The sequence below is a fragment of the Apis mellifera genome, linkage group LG4 (genome assembly GCF_003254395.2).
Source record: "Apis mellifera strain DH4 linkage group LG4, Amel_HAv3.1, whole genome shotgun sequence".
In the NCBI taxonomy this organism is placed as follows: Eukaryota; Metazoa; Arthropoda; class Insecta; order Hymenoptera; family Apidae; genus Apis; species Apis mellifera.
The window spans coordinates 8,952,785-8,974,142 of NC_037641.1; the positions used below are offsets into that span (position 1 = coordinate 8,952,785).

The 21,358-nt window shown below is 31.3% G+C and overlaps 1 protein-coding gene across 5 annotated transcripts in view; it reads left to right on the top strand.

Annotated features, from left to right (window-relative positions):
- Positions 1-21,358, top strand: part of LOC408804 (1-phosphatidylinositol 4,5-bisphosphate phosphodiesterase epsilon-1) — a 107,972-nt gene that overhangs the window by 12,245 nt on the left and 74,369 nt on the right. For all 5 annotated transcript variants that reach the window (XM_016911809.2, XM_016911810.2, XM_016911813.2 and 2 more), the window contains 2 exons: positions 5,631-5,664; positions 16,581-16,616. The gene's annotated coding sequence lies outside the window, so the exon portion shown is untranslated. The remainder of the gene's footprint in view (positions 1-5,630; positions 5,665-16,580; positions 16,617-21,358) is intronic.

Below are 21,358 nucleotides of genomic sequence, written 5' to 3' on the forward strand. Positions count from 1 at the left end.
AGTTTAATTTAAAATTTACAATAATAATATATGCATGTAGAGATGTTATATTTATATAAAGCAAAATATTCTTTTTTCGTTTTAATTGCTTCATATTTTTGTGTTGAAGTATGATATTTTTTGTTTTTTTTTTGTTTTTTTTTTTTGGAAAAATTCTTTGTAAAATAAGAAAATGTACCATACCCTTTTAACCCTTAACCTTTCAAATGCTTTCAAATCCTAAATTTCTTTTTTCTTTGGTACTCGTGTCAAACGCCTATTATTTATTCAAGGTAATATTTTATATATAAGGTAATATTAATGCAAAAATCAAATTCATAAATTCTTAAACTTATACATATTTGAAATAATTTTATTTTCATATATTGTAAATTTTAATAATTTATTTTTAATATCCATGAGATTGAATCAAATTTTGAATAAGAATTCTGATTTATAATAATAATAATAAATGTAATCATCATTAAAAGGTGTTTAAAATCTTTACTCTTTGAAAATTTAATCTTAGTTAAAACTGACTTTACAACAACTGCTCAAAACATTCTTCGAGTAATTCAACGTGCACGTGTAACTTCCTCTTATAATGAAGTAGATCTTTTAAAGCTCTCCAAACGATGACAAAGTAGTCTCTTTGATCTTTACGGATATTGCGTATAGAGTTTCATAAGTCATCACAAGTTCAAATATATCTTACAATATATATATATATATATATATATATATATATACATCATAATATTATATAATATTTTATTATTAAATTTGACATTACTTTTACGTGATATATATTCCAGTAAAATATTTTAACACTTTTATATAACATTTATATAATATAACGTTTTTCGAATTGCAAATGCAGAAGCATAAATAAATTTTCTACCCTGATCTCATAAATTATGTTTCACAAAAAAAAAAAAAAGAGAAAGAGAAAGAGAAAGAAAGGGAAAAATCGGCTTAGAGCTATAGAAAATCGATAATGCACGGTACACCTACCTACATTCGAAACGCTAAAAAAGCCTAAAATGTTTCGGGTGCCGGAATATCGACGAAGGTATTGCGAAAATAATGAAATGGCACATGTCCAAGAGATCTGCCGAACGTCCATCGAAAGGGTACCGAAAGACTGGCTTTCAGAATTGGCTGACAGCCAATTCTCGTTCACCTGATATGTCTATGCCGTGAACGTTTAAATAATACTGTTACACGACAAATATCGAGTTCACTATCGAGACGAAAAAAACCGGAGATCATGTATCGCGTACAATCCTTTTAGGAAGAAACACGTAAACGTCAGAAAGATCTATGAGCATCGGTGGATTCACATGTTGCGTGTCTGTTGCTTTTTTTTCCCCCCCTTTTTTTTTAATTGTGAAATAAAATCCATGTCGCGGCACGCAAATATTATCAAACAAACGAAATTAATTATTAAAAAGATAGAAACAGTTTTTAATTATAGATGTAATCGTGTGTGTAATCAAATATATGATAATTTGAAATATTTCAGCAGAGAATTTTTCTTTTTTTCTTTTTTGAGAATTTTTTTCAAAATTCTAAAATTCTAAATTCTATTTAAAAACAAATATCGTATAATCGATAATATTTCATAATCTTATAACAATGATATATTTGAAAGGAAATTTTATAATATAATTTTAAAAGAGTTAAAATTAATTATAATAGAGTTAAAAGTTAAAAATAATTATATATATAAATAATGAAATTTGATAAATAATTCAAAGAATAAGGTATTCAAAGGATTTTCGCGATGTACGACACGCCTTCTGCAAAATTCAATTCAGAGTATGTCAGCATCGATTATCTCATTAACTACTATATCTGCGTACTATTAGGTGATATGTAAACTATGTCGATATCAGTCATCGATGAACAGGAAAATGCAATCAGGACAGCTGATGCGCAAAATTATCAATTTCATGGCAATTGATTGGAATATAATTTAATCTGAAGATTCGAAAATCATTGTCGAATGTACATTTCTTATGAATCAATCATGAACGATTTTCAATATTAACCAAATGTTGGATAGAAGAAAATTAGTCTAAACTATTTTTCAATAGTTTCAATAAATTAGAATAAGAAGAAGACACGTGGTATAAAAATAGAAATATATCATCTGCAAGTAAAGTATGAAGTTTATGAATATATATCAAATTTTGAATATAATATATATATATCTGTTGTAGAAGTTATCTGTGCATGAAAACACGTCGACGATAGTCTGGAAAAGGAAAAATTGCATGGTATTTCTTTTTCACAATTCTATTACTAGTTACCAATACTTAGTTCAATCGAATTTTCGCTGCTCGTGTACTTATGTGGACAAAGTTTGCAACCAAAGCAAAGCTGACAAGTAACTACTTGATGGGCTAACGTGGTTCCAGGAGACCATGTTGCGAAAAGCTGGACCAACCACCAACTTGTCCTTGATGTTCCTAACTGTTTAAGTTTCCCGTAGTTATTGCTTTTGAATAATAAACGCAGAAAATTATGTAATTAAGATAATAAGTCAAAGTTTCAAAGTTATTGACAATATATATTTGAAAAGTTGGAAAGAATAATTTAAAAAATGTTTGAATTTTAATTTTAAAAATTCAAGTTAAAATTACTTCACAGGATTTCTTTGATTCCTTTAACGTATGTAATATCTATCGTAAAACGTTCAATTTGCGTATTAGATTATTTAGATAGATCTTTTCTCAAAAATAAAAAATATATATCGGATTTATATATTTCTTAATATCTTCATCTTCAATCAGATACAAGAATCCACAACATTACGTTCCAAGTTAATATAGCTGTAACGTATATTTCGTACTTAAATTTATTTTACGTTGATACTATCAGTAAATCGAATTATCGATAACATCTTGATAGTATAATATTGATCGATAATGTCATTGATAGTAATATCACTGCTCTCGGTACATTGTTTGATATATCGGTGTCGATAACGTTATGTGCGCGACAAATACATACGTGGACAATCGAAACATTTCGTCGATTTAATACTGTTTCGTTGAACGATAGATTTTCTAATTTAAAGTTCATTGTTTTTAACGAATGAAATTGATATTTCGACACGTGGAATGATGCAATTATCGATCTTTCTGAGATTAAGAGAAATTCCAGATTAATCCATGATAAGCTGCGTGTATATATTTAATTAATCGCTCGATGAAACAATGATTAAGATTAAATGTAATTAGAATGAATTTATTCCAAAAAAAATTTCAATATTAAAGAATCGAAATGATAGAATTTCTATTACTAGTATAATACAGAATTGTTCTATCTGTCGTGAATAATGCAGTTCACGTTCTAATACGTAAATTTCAATCATTACGAACCTATGTCGTGTAAGCTATTCTGCACGCATACAGTTCACGTACTTGGCTGACAAATTACTCGTTACAGTTTCGAGCAGAGTTTCAATTACATTGCAAAAGTTGAGTGCATAGCATAGACCAGTTCATCGTTAATCTTCAAATCTCGACCGCTACTTATTGAACTTTTGCTTATAAAATTATCTCTCTTATTAAAATGTATACCTTTCCATCGAAGTTAATGATAACATTGATTAATAACGTCATCGTTGATTCATCTTTTTAAGACTGTATCGATACAACAATATATAATATTCTATAAAATAAGGATTGTTAAATATATCATTACTTGTAATAAATGGGAAGAATTAGGTAACCATTACTTCATTCCGTTCATCGGATCAATTGCAATCTCGAGTTTGCAAGCTTTTAAAATAACGTTTCTTGAAAACGTAGAGAGAAAAATATTGGTCTTCTCGAAATAATTTTGAATACGAAATAAGCTCTTAAAACATCAATTGAAATTTTCATTCGATTATATTCAACACATTTCTTTCCACAGAGTAATAGGCCCGAATCCATATCGCTTGCACTCAATACTCTACCACTTTATGCATAAGAAGACATAAATTATACATGAGTTGTTGACACGACAAACAGCTTGAAAGGAATGAATGCCTGAAATAAGTCGATAAAATATTAATTCTTATACTTTATTTAACTTTGGATACTGTTCAACGAGTATTGTTTTTATTTTATTACCTTTCCTTGTTTAATTACCTTAGAATAAAACAAATTTGCAGTGACTTCACTTAAATTGGATTGCACATCGTATATCGTATTCGATATCTAGAAATTTTTCTAAATCAAAATTTCAATTTTCGATTTATTTTTCATTTTGTGAATTTCAATGTTACAAGGTTTCGGTTTTTCGAGTTTCTTCTACGTAATTTAAAGAATTTTTGTTGAGTTTATCTTTTTAATTAAAATATTTTTAGAGACCAGAAATTATATTATTGATAGTATTTAAAACATTAAAATTTATATATCGAGAAATTAAAGCGATAGTGAATAAGTCGTGATCCTTTCAAAACAAACACGTCACTTTATCCTACGATTTAATTTGTTTAAAATTTTAAACGAATGAAGGAACGAAAAGTACTCGAAAAGGAACGTTGAAATGGATTGCTTGACGTTTCTATGGCTCTTTTAGGGTAATCACTTTAAGATAATCGCGATTCTCAGTATGCAGAATATTAACTGAAGAGTTATGCTAATATTTTGGAATGGTCGGTTACAGATAAACTTTTCATCAAATAAAACAATAATCTCGACTATTGGATTTTCCTTATTGTTTATTATAGAGATCATCCTGTTTCCAATTATATTGAATTTGTCTGGTGTGATATTTTGATATAAAATATTATTTTGTTAAATTTATATTTGAAAATTGATAATAATGAATTTCAATTTTGAAACAATTTAAAATTTTTTCAAAAATTTTATATTTTGCATCTTGAAATTCAGATAAGTCTTATTAAACCTTGATAAATTGTGAAAAAAATTTTGAAAGGTTTTCAAGTTTTGGATATATTAATACAAAGATTTTAAAGTCTTGGAAACTTGATAGATATTCACTATCCTATGATGTATGCTATACATATATATTATAGTACATAAGATATTGAGTAGCCATAGAACTTTTAAAACCTATCAATATTTTTAAAACTTCCAAGACTTTCCAAATCTGTAAGACCTTAGGGATCTATCAAGATTGTCAAGATTTATCAAAACTTTAAAGACTCGTAATCTTTTAAAACTTAAGATTCAAGATTTTTGTATAAATACTTTTATCAAATAGTTTTATCAATTCAAGTTTTCCTTATTATTATTGTTTAAAAAAATAAAACTAATAAATATTTAGTTGAACGATTACAACAGAACAGAACAATTATTTCCATAATATAAAAAAATATATTTTTTACATACATGTGTTTTTGTTCTAAAATTTTTTACAATTTTATTTTGAAATTTTATTATTTATTATTATTAAATTATATATAAATAAATAATTATATTATACAATTAAATATAAAATGTATACATAATTTATTCAAATATGAATAACAAGATTAATTTAATACTGATTATTATCTAATAACAGGATACTGATTTAAAGAATGTAAATAATATAATATTTATGCACTTACGTATATTATACTTTTTTATGTTTTTATTTATTAGTTGTATATTTATCTCATATCTTTTTTTTTATTTCTGTTACAGATAGCATGATATTTTCGTGAGAGGGAAACCAAAGGTATGTAAATATGTATGTTAATATTTTTATATATACATATTAAGAGAATGAAATGTAAATTTAGTATGTAAGTTTTTTTTTTTTTAAAAATGATATAAATACGAAAGAGCAGAAAAGAAAGGAGGATAATTTTTCTAATCAAATTGAACAAAAACACTTGAATTTCATTGGATCATTTTAAATTGAACAATTAAAATATTTTTTATTAGCTACACTAACGATTCATTTTATTTGTTTGAAACATTGAACAACTTTTGTTTCCTCGTTTTCTTCCTTCTACTATGATTATTTTATTCAACTCGAATTGAACTCGTGAAGTTCTTGGCTATTTTGAAAAATTAAAAAAACGATGAACTCGATATAAACGAGACCTCTTTACGAATAATTGTATAATACGACTGTTTGTATGCACGTTTCATTGATAAAATATAGATTATGCAGACAAAAGTTTTGAATTGATTTTGCTGTAGAAAACGATATACATCAAACTTTTGGTATTTGAATTTTGAGTACAAGTTCCTTTTGCAATTTATATTTACATAAATACGTAGAAAATAATAGACATTATTTTTGTAAAATAATTTTCTCTCAAAATTCTCTTTAGACATGTATAACAGTTTTTAAATATTTAATATCTGTTAAAACAAAATTTTATTTTTTTAATAATTTCATTTAAAAAGAATTTTGATCAAACTTTCACATATCATGTTATATTTGCATAGATTTCAGTTTGCAAAGAAACAATGTAAGATTTATTGAATGACCGAAATTTCAATACAAAGAAAAAAAGAGAAAGAATTTTAACGAAAACTAAATTTGTTAAATAACGTTAAATTTGCTGAAATTTTACCCCGTATGCAAACGAAGAATTATTTTCATGTTGGCTTCGAACAAAAGCAAGTATTTGCACAAAAGTTTTCGCGCGGCAAAAATCTTTAATACTCGCAGTTTAACTCTAAAAATATTCTTACGTGAAAATTTTAAATCTTTCTTTTTTCGAAATTATCGTAGATACCGTTCCTATAAAACCTATTCGTTTTTTTTTTACCTCCGCCATTTCTTCAACCTCTGAACTTCGAAGTCTCGAGAAAGTTGAAACGATAAGAAAATCGTTTATACTTAAATTAGTTGGTGGAAGTGCTAGTTTGGTTTTCAAACTGAATAGTTCTCGAAATTTTCATAGCAACGATCAATATTCATTCTGGAAGAACTTCAAACTCAAATTTAAATTCTAAATAAGAAAAATTTATTAACTTGTTGTCGAAAACAAAATTAAATATCCGATTTTGTCTCAAATAGCTAAAATATAATTGATCATTTCTCTTAATTACTCATCTTAATACATTTTCGAATTTCTCTCATATATAAATATTCCATATATAAATCCGGTTTAATATTCATTATTTAACTTCTATTTAAACATAATAATCCAAGAAACAAGCTCACTCTCTTTCCACTGAATATTCCATTAAATTTAATTAAATTTTTATAATAGATATATTTAATGTTAGCAATCTATTCGAGTCACAATTAACTTTTGATCAATCTACGATAGATCGATAGATCGAATAATTTTCGTAATATTAATTGTTACTCGCGAGGAATCGTTTCAACAATTACAATTATAACAATTTTATTTTTCAAATCTTTGTACAATCCCTTTCGAGTCGAACTTTTAAAATTATTTATTTTCTACGATAGATCGATAGATCGAATAATTTTCGTAATATTAATTGTTACTCGCGAGGAATCGTTTCAACAATTACAATTATAACAATTTTATTTTACAAATCTTTGTACCATCCCTTTCGAGTCGAACTTTTAAAATTATTTATTTTCTACGATAGATCGATAGATTGAATAATTTTCGTAATATTAATTATTACTCGCGAGGAATTGTTTCAACAATTACAATTATAACAATTTTATTTTACAAATCTTTGTACAATCCCTTTCGAGCCGAACTTTTAAAATTATTTATTTTCTACGATAGATTGAATAATATTAATTGTTACTCGCGAGGAATCGTTTCAACAATTACAATTATAACAATTTTATTTTACAAATCTTTGTACAATCCCTTTCGAGTCGAACTTTTAAAATTATTTATTTTCGACGATCTAATAAATTCGCCATTAATTTGTCTCCGCGCGAACACAGATTTGCAATATCCATATTTGCATTGTCATCCGATAATTCGAATATTAATAGACGGAGACGGACGTTTTTCTCCTTTGTTCGTTATCATGCTCGTTTTATATCTTCATTCGTGCATTCATCGGAGGACACGGATGCAAAGACCAGAAAGGGGATGCACCGTGGTCGAAGAGTGAAATCCTACAAACGTGACAGGCGTGCCGACGACAACGGTACTAATACACGTGAACAACGAGGGGGTGCTAAACTTTCGACACGTCCAGCTTTTCTCATACACGAGCCGATTCCCCGATCATCCATACTCTTTTCTCTTTCCTTTTTCCTTTTTTTTTCCCCTCCTCTTCTTTTTGCTCACGCGCAACGAGAAACAAATATAAATACGCGAGCCAGATGAAAAATCGAGCTGCTCATCAATTTTCCGACCGATCGAAAGTTATCTGTCGGATCAATCTTTGCATGGCGACGCGAAAGAAGCGATATGTACACTATCATACGACCCAATAAATTTTTATTACCACCAGGCCTCTCCGTGATGGTGATCATCTCGAGTGTTTTCGATGCGAATCCGATTCGATACACGAGGATTTATCCGAAGCGAATTCTGTCGAATTTCATCGATCACAAATTTTATTTTACAAATCGAAGAGAAGAAATGATAATAATTTTTTTTCTTATTCGCTTAATTATTATTTTTCAACGTGATTAATCTTCAAAAGCGGGGATCCTTGTGTACAGAATATAATACAGTAGTTTTTACAATAAATTTTCATCCATTCTCGCTGCTTGATATTGTCGGTTAGAAAACGCGAACAATATATCTACTTTAATTTCCCTCTCACCATTCTACCGAGCATTCTCTGCTCATAAATCTTTTGCCACCTTCTTCCTTCTTCCACGATCTACGTATCTAGAAAAAGAAGCTGTAGCCGTATCAAATAAGATCTTCTTCTTCTTCTCCTTCTTCTTCTTCTTCTTCTTCTTCTTCTTCTTCTTGTTTGTTCTGAAAAATAGTTTCATAAGTAGCGATAAATTTAAAAAAAATAAAAAAAAGGAAAGGAATAATCGTTCTTCTGTCTCCATAAAAATTCCTGGATTCGTTTCAACATTTTTGTTACTGCTCAAAAAATAAATTATTATTAATTTTTTCTTTTTCTAAATATATATGTATATATAAATAATTTTCCAAACTTTTGTTTCCAAACGAAATGCGTGATCGAAAAATTATAAATTTTTGATCAAAACGCAACTCCTCTCGAATCTCACGAAGATACAACATAAGATTTTCAAAATATTTATCTATTCGGTGAATCACATTTTTCCATCACTATTTCCAAAAAAATAGTTTCCAATGGGTGGAGATTGAAAAGAGGCAAAAATCTCTGATCGAAAGACAAAGACAATTTGTTTTCCGGAATTTTCTTCTCTGTTTGTCTCTCTCTCTCTCTCTCTCTCTCTCTCTCTTTCAAACGCCTTCTTTTCTCTATTTCTGCGGATCGCTCATTCGATATCTGCATATATGCAGATATTTGAAACGCTTGTCATGTGCAGATCTCGGATACGGAACGTGCGCTGCATTTCCCGTATCTGGAGATCATAAAAAGAAAGAAAGAAAGAAAGGAAGGAAAGAAAAAAAAATAGATGAATCTGTGATCCATCCAGTGTGCACGAGTTAATGTCCCTTGCACTTTGAATCAGCACGTTGCACATTATTCTCTTAAATTGGATGCCGAATAAGGAGAAGGATGAAGATTAGTTTTCATCTCGATTCGTGAAAAAAAATTTCTTTTCACGCTCGAAAGCATTCCTCAATTTTTTCCCTTCTTATCGTCGAAATGCATTCGATGAATGTATCGCTACCCTAAATTTTTACAATGTAAAATTTCTGAAAATTTGAACGCTTATATTACTTGAATAATCTTTTCCAAACATAATGAAATATCGAAGTTTATGTTAAATTATATATAAAGAAATAGATCTTTGAATCTCGTCTTTTTTTTTTTATTTTCTGGGAAAAAGTTTGTTAAAAAAACATTATCAATGAGCATTATCGATATATTATAACGCTTATACTATTTGAATAATCTTTTTCAAACATAATGAAATATCGAAGTTTATGTCAAATTATATAAATAGATAGATCTTTGAATCTCGTCTTTTTTTTTTTTTTTATTTTCTGGGAAAAAGTTTGTTAAAAAAAAATTATCAGTGAGCATCATCGATAATATTTTACGTTCGTATGAATAATTGGAATAACATTAGAAGCTGAATATCCGAAACTGACAAACAGCTTTGAAAACAGAGATGGAAAATTTAACGGTTGGATCAAATTGCCCATTAAACATGAATCAAGTCTGTTAACAAACCTAAGAAGCTTTTAAAAGAGTAACGTTTATTTATGGATGCTGAATGATTAACCGTGGAATGAACGAGACCATGGTGGAAATTGCTTGGAGTAATTTTTAATATGATAATTAGTGGAAGCAATACTGACGGAGGGCTGGGATGAAGAGTATGTGTAAGCAAGTCTATGTCAGACGCAGGAAAGCGCTTAAGTGGTGCTGCTTCTGCTGTTGCAAGACTGAAATGAATATCTTGATGTACTAAGAAGACGTTTAATTACGGAATGGCAAAAATCGAAAATTATTAAATAAGAATGGAAATTTGTGATTCGAAACGACACGCATCGCTTGTCTTTGATTCCATTGGTACAATTGTTTAAAAAACAAAAACAAAATTAAAAATAAAATGTCGATGTAAAAGTATTTTTTTTTTTTTTTACCAAATTTTATTGTACTCGAAAGCCTTTGTACGATTTCTCGTACAAATGGACGTCGTTGTTAAATATTTAATTTACTCGAAACATTATTATTTCGAAAATACAAACGAAAACCCTTCGATCGATTTCTTTTTCGAAGCTACATGTTCAATAATTGGAATTGTTTTAATTAATTGTACATATTCGTTTCGCATTTGATCCCAGAATTGTTGTTAACTTTTCCGTTATATTTTTGCATCCCCACTCTTATATCAAAGAAAAATTCGTAATATCGAAAACGGAAGAATTATCTTTCCGATAATGATATTATTAATTCCTCCAAATGAACATTTAACTTTTAATTCGCCGACATCTTTATCATTTGTGCTTATTATACATTTTCACATGTTACAGAGGAAAATGAAGGCATTCAATTAATTGGCCTTCACGAGTTTCGGATCTTTTCGATTTATGATTTTCCACGGATTCACCAGGCACAAAGATTTATAACAATAGTTTAGAACAGACTTTATCGCGAAAATATCATTAACTTTTTTAACAAGTGAAGCGTAAAAATTATTATACGCATAGGATTTGGGTCACGTTGAAAGTACTCGTGATTTTTATGCAAAATTTTCAAAAACTTTCTTCTCGTAATATAATTCAAAACATTGGAAAAAATGTTTTTACTCGATCGAGGGGAAAAAAATTCGTTTGTGTTTCCATCCAAATAATTAACTTTCTTTCAAATCAAATTATCTATTCAAAAATCATTGCAACATAGCGCAAAAGAATTTTTGTTTACACTTTCTTGTGTAAGATCGAAACTTGTTCAAGATCGAAAATTGAAATGGCGAATTTCTCTCTCTATTTGTGTATTTCCGTGTAATTCCGAATAAGCATGTTAAGTGTATCCACGAGTAGGAGGAAGGCACACATAATCCGCGGATTGTTGTTCGGATCCACGATTACATTCGTGCACGGGCAAACGGTTCTCGAAGCCGGTATATCATTGTCTAAGATCGAGAGACGTCTTACGTGAATTCTCCTCGTTCTCGTTCTCACACAAACTTGCACGAACGATACTTACAGAGAGAACGTGCACGGATTCCATCGTACCTACTTTTCGAGAGAGTAGTATCCTCCCCCTCCCCCTCCTGATAGGCGTTTGAACTCTTCTCGTCGGATTTTAAAATCTTTTTACGCGAACTTTTTTAATCTTTATCCCGTGTTTTTGTTCCTTCCGTTCTTTCAAATTCGTTCTTTTGTTGTCGATGTTAGTTTTTAATCTGAACGTTGCTTGAAATAATATTTTTCGAAAGAGAGTTTTATATTTTTAACAACGAAGCAAGAATGCAAAAGTAATAATAATTTCTTTTAATTTTCCTTCTCTCTCTTCGATTTTCCATTTTTTTTTAGGTTTTTAATATTCATAAGTGTTTCTCTTAAGATTGATTCGTTATTTAAAATCAATGGTTGCGGTGTTAATTTTTAAATTTAAAATCGTTACTTGAAATAATATTTTTCAAGAAAATAAAGAAAATTTCGTGTGTTTTTGAAAAATAATAATAATAACTTCCTTTGATTTTGCATCTTTTTTTTCGGGTCTTTCCATATTCATACATTCTTTCTTTTAAAATTGCATCCTTTTTTTTCGTGTTATTTGGAATAACACGAAATAATAAACTTTTCTAATTTTGTCCACGTTTTAATATCCATGTAATCGTTTTTTTTAAAATTATATTTGTATTCAGAATTGTAAGTTATGAATACAAGAGATAACGATAACGAAAATTACACGATAGAACAACGTCTTCATAACTAATTAGAATCGTGGAAATAAAACGCAAGGGATGGCTGTAATTTCAATTAAACAAGGTGAATTAATTTATTTTATTAAAACAGCTTGATATGAAATTCGAATGAATTAAGCTAATTAAAACTAACCAAAGTTTTAATTTCGAGTGAAAAGGGCTGTTGACATCCCAACTACTTTTCAAATTTTCTCCACTTCGCACGTTCTGCGAATCTGTCTCTTGTTCCACATTTCCTCTCGTTTCGATCCCTACAAATAAGTCTGAAATACGAAATTCAAATTGCAAATTGGCCCTTTTCTTTGAAAGAAAACTACAGATTCCAAAATGAAATTTTATCGAATGAAATTATACTATAATTCTCTATATAATGCTCTATATAATTTATATTTAAATTATTCGAATTAAATAAATTTTAATTTCTAATTTAAATTTCGCATGTTTCGTAAATTGATTTGGCAGAAATATTTATCGAGAGCGATCCGAATGAAAGTCAATTTTCGTTTTCTTCGAGTAATAATGGCTCGTGAACAGAGAGAGAGAGAGAGAGGTCACGAATGCTGGTCGAATAATATCTATTGGAATTTCAGAGAGTAAATAAAAAGGAAAGATGCGATCAATGTGCAGAAAACTGTAAAACGAAGAAATGAGATATCACGATGGAAATAAATGACAAATGAAATGAAATAAACAAAATCGTGTTGCATTTATAGGAAAATCCTTTCGTTATCTTTAATTCCAACTCTCTCTCTTTCTCTCTCGTCAGAAATATCTTAAAGATTTATCAAATTTTCATTAATAATACGAAAAATTTCGACGGTCGCGTGATGATATGAAATTCTATATCATTAACGGGAGTCGCGATGTAATTCTTCCTTCCAACGTTAAAAAATCGTAATTAAATCCCTGACAGATGTAGCCAAGTTAAAATTCCCGTTTCTCAAAATTGAATTTCGCATCAACGTGCTTAATTCGTAATAAATTTATCTCGTCGAGAATGACAGGTTTTAATGAAATATTTGTTTTCCTTGTTATTTTTAGCTCGCCCATTAACGGCGTTTCATTATCATATTTTCATTCGACGCATTAATTTCGCGTCCAGTTAAAGTAATTAATCGTTTAATCGAAATGATATTATCTAAAAATTCAAGAAAAAAAAAAAAAGAAAAAAAGAAAAAGGGCAACCGAAGGGAAATTTCGAAGAAAATAATTTTTCCTCATCAAAATTCCTTGCCACCATATTGCAGGACATCAAATATCGCACGACTTTCAAAACGTAACTTTCTTCCCGCGCATTATACTACCTTCATGCATATTCATGAAAATTCATCATTTCTTTCAGAAGTGTTTGCACTCCTACAAACTAGTTTTTGCCAAAAAACGAAGAATGATTTCGTTATTGGGGTTATATATACGCGAACTACATTTTAAATTTCGTTGAATTTTTTTTTTCTTTTTCTTTTTCACTCGAATTCGTGTCGCAACTTCGACTCATGAATATATATATCAACGCTTGAATCGGATAAAATATCTTAAGCGATAAAATATATTTTATCCTCGAAATTAGTTTACGAAATTCGTTTCGGAGAGAAGAAATATCCATATTTCGATCTCGTCTTAATTCGAACAAAATTCGTATACGTGTGTAAGAAATTTCATTTACGGGGAAAATAAATCGGTCTATAAACGCGAATATACATCGATTCGAGAAGAAAGATCGAGAAAGAGGAGAATCCTATCGCGAGTTTACGAACTCGTTTCCATCCTCCGGATCGTTCCGAAGAAGAATTTTCACCGCGGTAAAAATAAGTTATATGGGAACAGTCGGATCTAAACCCCACTTTAAAAGATACACACAAGCCCGCCTATAAGAGAATTGTCAGCTATTTTCCCTCCTTTCTGTCGGTCCGATCGATTTCTAAAATTACACGCGAGAAATTGGTGCGAAGGGAAACACTTGATCTTTGACAAACGATGAAGGACAAGTTCTTCTTCTTCTTCTTCTTCTTTTTTTTTTTTTAATATCAACGTAATATCGTGTGAGAAAGGAATATCGATCGATTACGATATTTAAATCTCGAACACGCGATGTTATCTTGGAAGTAATTTAACACAGTCGCGGAAAATCGTTACCTTATATTTGCACTCCCCCTCCCTCCCCCCGTTTGCTTCATTTTTTATTCACGATCACCTCGCTGGATATATCGTCTAAACGCAAACAATTTTCGTGTGTTGCGAAGAAACATAAACGAGGTGAACGTAACGATTTCAGAGCATGTATTATGCAAAACTTGGTTCAGTTTAATACTGAACGTTCCTCTCGCTTCACCGACGAAGCGACGTATTCTTATAAAAGCTTGCATAACACGGTAATATTGTATAGTTACATTTCAACGAAACGTTACATCCTCGTATGGTTGTCAGAAGTGACTATTAAAGCCACCAAGTGTTGTGGAACTATCGATAAGTTGTAGGTTATGTAAAGAGGTGTGAGAATGCATATCGAAAGTGTTGTAGACGCTTCGTTCTAACAAGTATCTGAAAAACATTACGAAATCGATTAACAACGCGATGTTACTTACACGACGATAATAATTTTAAATAGTCAAATAGAATTAATACACCTCTTTTCCTGATTTACAATTTTTGATTATTATTTCTTTCATCGTTGTACTTATCATCAGCTACTCTCTTCAAATTTTTATTCGTTCCATCCGAATTAAAAGAAATCAAAATTATATTTCCTTGAGAAAAGACTGGAGGAACGATTTTAATTGTAGAAAGAATCGCGTCAAAATCTGTAATAAATCCATTCTAAAAATTCATACCTGTAAATCGGTAATAGCCAATTGTAGTGACAAACCAAGTCAATTGCAGATTGCACTCGACCCAAGCAATAAGGTCATTCCGCTTGGTTTCGTACCGATTGCCGCCCCATTCGATTCGATATTAACTTGGTTGAACCCATTTCTGTTTTTTCTCTCCTTGAACAATGCCGCCTCGTCGCATCGAATCCGCTTTTTTATTTTTTATTTTTTCTCCCCTCCCTCTCTTTCTCTCTCTTTCTCTCCGTCTTCGTTCCTCCTTTCCGTTTCACGTAACAATTCAAACTCACAATTTCCCGGCCGGCCGCGATTCAACCGTGTATCCCATCACCGGCCCCAGAGGTTGGCGGTGTACAGCCGAGGCTAATTTAAGAAATCAATTAAAGTCGTCCATGGTTAATGGCATCGAATGGCATCGCGTCTCGTCGCCATCGAAACTGTTTTTAAACTTTCACCCGCAAAAGCGGACGATCTAAATCCATCATCGACCCGCGCGTGTAGGACGATTGAAATTGCATTTTCTAGTCGTCTCGCTCGAACGACCGATTTGTGACAATGGTGAAACTTTCTTCCTCTCTCTCTCTCTCTCTCTCTCTTTTTTTTTTTTTAATTTCAAACTTGACTTTTGAAGTATAAAGCCGTGACGGGGGATTAAACCACGATATTGTTTCGACATTCTTTTTTTTGTTTTTTTCGGATACGTTATTTTAATTTAATTCGAAAAGGAACTTCTTTTCAAGAAGTAAATACGAGTGCAGGAATAAAAATTTCTCCCTTTCGATCCGATTCTATTAATTGGTATAAATTAATATTTTATTTCATAGTTTTAATTTATCAGAATGAACAAATATATATAAATACACGAAACGCGTATGATAATTATTCTTTTTAATAATCAATAAATTATTCTCCCGATTTTAAATTCGATAATGAAAAATATTCGAACGGTGGAGACTAATATAGAATTTCATTAACTTTATTGATACACAGAGAAGGGGGGAATAATTCAAGATTCAATCTAAAGTAACTTTCCATTTCGTATTCTGGGAAAGAGTTGTGCAAACACAACATTCGTGCTTGGAGAGAAATTGGCGCGCTCTGAAAATATTTTAAATTCACAGTGGCGGAAAACTAAAAGTGCGAGGAAACCCTATCTTCCAAATATTCGTATCCACTAATCGAATCACTTTTCTGTGAATCGATTTTTTCGATTTCGTGCGATTATTGTTACATTTTTTAATTGTTAATTTAAGAAGAATATCGATGAGATTGACGCTTTGTCATCATCATTTATCGATGTGTATCAGTTTTTCTGTGATTTATTATCTTAACATAATAATTAATTCGATCTTCATTTTGTTGCAGCTGGAGTTATTCACAATCGCGTGCGAACATGTTAACGTGAGTAAACAAATTTATTTTTCTCTTTGAGCTAAATATATACTTAATTCGATATAGAAATATAAATAACATATATTATATAAATAAATAAATTGTAGCAGCACTACTTTATGATTTTTGACGAGGGAAAATGTAATTTTTCTTGATATTTTTAACAGTTTATCAGTTTATATTTTTCGAAACGTATTTACATAGATGAGCAGCATTCCTTCGTATAGTGGAATGCGATCAATTTGAGACTAAATGTTGAGTTAAAATTTCAGGAAACGAGACTAAGCTTCTACCTCATTAATGCCTCATTATTACATCGTTACTCGTTCCATTCCTCGACTATTATAGAGGATATTCTCGATAGAATTAAACATCTACGATTAAACATCTTGCTTAATATCTACAAAAGAAGAAAAAAGACTTAATCCTTTCTCCGAACAACATCAGAATTTTAACAAATTTTTCAAAAATATTCTTTATACGTCGTTGAAAAAGAAAATTTGATGCAAACGGAACAGAAATTGATTTTAACGTTGATCTTCTTCGCCTAAAAATAAAGTAAAATATCTACAATATTTTTTTCATTGAATTTAATTTATCGAATTTATCTCCATATGAAACGAGATCCGATTTGTGAGGTTGAACAGGAGTTGAAAACTTTTCATTCACAATTATCGTTGCCGATAATTATCGCGGCCGATCGACGAAAATTTGCGGGGGGAGGGGGAGGGATAACGAGATTGTTGTAGGAAAATTTCATAATCGGTGCATTATCGGAGGAAAATTGGACGGGAAGTAAACGAAACGAGGGTGAGGTATTCGTTTCAAAAGCCTCGGGACCATCGATTTTCGAATTTGCGGTTTTTAGTCGGTCGAGTTTAAAGGGAAAAATTGACGAGAAAATTCCGGACACCCGGACACGGACCACTCCGCGTTATTCGTGGCGCGGTAACGCTATTAAAGGGACCAGACGTTATCCAGACCCAGCCGGAAATTATGAATGCCTATCGCGATACATCATTCGATATTTCCGCAACGCTCGCTCGAACCAATCATCCTTTGATCAAGAAAATCGATCCGATCCGAGTAATTCGTGTAATTCGAGAAATTTTCACGATCTTACTTTACTTTTCTTCTCATTCCGCTTTAAAAGTCGGAGAACTTACAGTTACAAGTTTGTTGATTTTGTGTATAGGCTCCAAGAATAACATTCCGTGGTAGATAGCATTGCTTGTGTAGCGAACTTGTTGGATAAACTCGCGAATAAACAGGTAGAAGGGAATATTATCCGTATAATTTAAAATAAATGATTTTTAAACTTCCACAGATAGACATGGATCTATAAATATAATATAATTGAATCACAGATATAGATTTTTGCTTATCCTATAATTTTATTATCTCCATTAGAGTAATTAATAAATTCTTTTTTTTTTTCGAACGATCAGCAGAATATGACAGAGTCACGTTTTTTGAAAAAGGTTGAATAGGGGCGGCCGGTGTTCGATTTTAAGCGGCCGTGAAACGAACAATTTACAAAACGTGCGCACTTTTAATTTCGCGCCGAAACGAGAAGCGTCTCGCTCCTATTTATAACTGTGTCAGCCCCATTACACGCTCCCCGCTTTAAAGATAAACATTCGCGCAGTTCATTTCGATATTATTCGCGAAACTTTTTTATGAATTTTTCAGATAAAAATTTATATTTATCTAACCCGCTGCGTGCATTTTTGCCCCACATCGCCAACTTTTGCTCCCCCTCCTCCCCGGGGATAAACAAGATACGAGGATACGGGATATCCAGTTTCCACGATGTTTAAATCATTACGATAGAAAATTCACCCGTGTTGTTTCGTTCCTCCCCTGGTGAAAAATTAATAATTTCCATCACGGATCTTTCACCGATGAACGTTTCACGCAATGTTGGCGGATCATTTTTTTCTTTTCTTTTCTCTTTTAAAGGAAAATTCAACGATGAATATGAAATCATCATTCGTCACGAATATTTATATTTTACATCGTTGAGAAGAAATGGAAGAATCGCGTGAACTTCGTGTTTATATGCGATCGATCTTGGATTCATAGATTTCCTTTCGTACGTCCGCCTCCTCTGTGGTATTCGCAGAATGTGCTGTTTATCGAACATTCCATAGATTTATTATCGATGTCGCGCGGAAATCTCCAATCTCTTCCAATTCGATCCTATTAATATAGCTTGCGTGTACAGTTAAATGAAACGATTCTGAAAATGAAATTATCGAGCGCGTATCGATTAAATCGATTCGAAATTCGTATCGGCGAAGAAAGTAATAGAATAGAAAGTAATTGGATGAAAACGGGCGGGAATGGAGAACACGTTCGATTCGGTTCGGCCGCGATTTATTTTGGATCGAAGGAATAACTCGTAATGTTGATATCGACTCGAGAGTTCGACTCCAGGCAAAGAACAGATGCATGAAAAATCGTTGCGTTGAAACGATTTAAAAATACGAGAGTGAATTCGAGGAAACGACGAAAGAAACAAAGGGGGGAGTAAAAAGGAAGTGCAAAGAAGGGAAAAGATACGAGGGGCGTTCGAGTATTCGGATGTATGCGTGTATGCGTGCGTGCGTGTATGCGTGTATACTTCCAAGGTTGCGCGGGAATGGGGAGGGGGGAGGAAAGTTTTTAAAATTAACCTTTTTAAAATTAGATATGTTGATCTCGGGCATCGCGTTTTTCACGTTAAACAGTCTCACGAATTTCCGAATACTTCCGCGGCAACTCATCTCCAACGAGAGATTTTTGAGAGTCCATCGATTTTGACTAGCGTTGCGACACATTTTCACAAATATTTCACGCGTCTCGTTGTTAAGAAACGATTCTCGATTATAATCTTTGAAACGGATTTGTCCGAATTCCGATATGAATGAAGAAATTGTGCGAGAAACAATAGAAATATTTTGTTTGTGAAAATTGATAGATAAATTTCAAAGATTCGATGAAACAATTCGTTTCTCGTTTTTGAGGAAAAGTGCATCTTTTTTTTTAGTTTTTTGAATTCTTTGCACATGTGATATATAAACTGTGATTGGTGATCGTCGAATCGAAACTTTTATTAGGAATATAATTTCGAAACAAAGCTTTGGAAGTGATTTACAAAAGCGAGAAGAATCCAAGGAAGAGGAGAACGATGACTTCAAATCGGATAATAATAGCTGCCCTGCTTTTTGGTATAATTTATATTTTTCTTAACTTGTTTCTTTTTTTGAGAGACCTAACTGATAAAACATGTAATTGCATTTCCTTTGAAGGAAGAGGAGAAGTGACATTCACGAAATCGTGCAGGCTACGACGATTTATACGCAACGAAAGGAAGAGAAAAAAAAAAATAGGAAAAAGGACGTCACCTTTTTTTTTCTTCTTTTTTTTTCGTTTATCTACAGCTGTCCTCCAGCTGTCCGTCTTCGCTTATATTTCCCAAACGTTCCAATAAATTTCCGCTCGGGGAGGGGGGGGGGGGGGAAATTTCATAGAAAGAAACGATTTTTCTTCGTTTCACGAGCATCCAATTGAATAAAGGAAGATAATTCCGCGGCGGAATTCATTCATAAAGTTTATTTTATACCTGCGAGAGAAAATAATTTAATCGGCAACATTCTCGACGAGAAACAAATTTAAAATGATCTTCAATTTCAACTTCGGATGATTGAACATTTTGAATTGAAAATTGAAAGGAAGAAAGGAAAGAAGAGATTTCGAAGGTTTTCTTTGCATGAATTTTTTTCGAATAACGTTGCAAAATTTTGGGGGGAGGAATTTCGAGGGGGCAGGCGAAGGAAACGGTGTACGGTGAACGATAATTCATTGATAACTCGACGGTACGCTTTTATGCCGGTGAATAGAATTATCGAACGACAGTAAAGTGGTATGTGTAAGTGGTATCAGGGTTGAAAGGCTATTATACGCGAATATTGCCATCCACAAGTTACTGGACATTTAGTACATTTAAAATGAAAGTAAATTACGGTTATATAAAATGAGGTTGATACAATTTTTTGAAAGTGTAGTAAGATAAAAAAAAAGAAAAAAAAGAAAAAAATATCTATTCTCTTCTTAAAAATCCGTAAATAAAATATATATCTCGTCGAATCAATATCCCGCCCTTGTAATGGAACGCAAATATATGCTTTTTCGAGTGGTGTGGGATAACAGTTTTCTATTATAACAATCGAAAGGAAACATTGAATCGTACTTTCTACATATAGAGAAAAAAATGTGAATATCGTAGAAACAACGCGTGCAAATATAACGCATGTTATAATAATTCAAGACAAGAATATATGCCTCTCCTTTCTTCCCCCCCATTTACAGTTCCTTTATTGTTGCCAAAAATGGTCGTGACGCGCGTAATCCTTCACCAACCCGTGTCTAAATATGGTTAATGCTTTCGAGGTTCTCATTTCATCAGAGAAGTTTACCGAACAATCCTTATTTTCCGTCTTCGTGAAATGAAACTCTCGAACACTTTCGCTTTTGCAATTTTCATCGTCTCGAAGATTTTTAATCGATTCGAAGGAAATTTCACGGAAAGAAAAGAAATTCGAAGATTCGATAAAATATTTTCTTTTTTCTTTCTTTCTTTTTTTTTTTTTTTTTTTTTAAGAATTTAATAATAGAGGAATTTAAGCTATATCTCCAATGTTAGAAAGCGAATGAATCAGTGTCTAAGAATGTGGTGGTTTGGAAACATTCTGTTGTTGGCCGGCCAT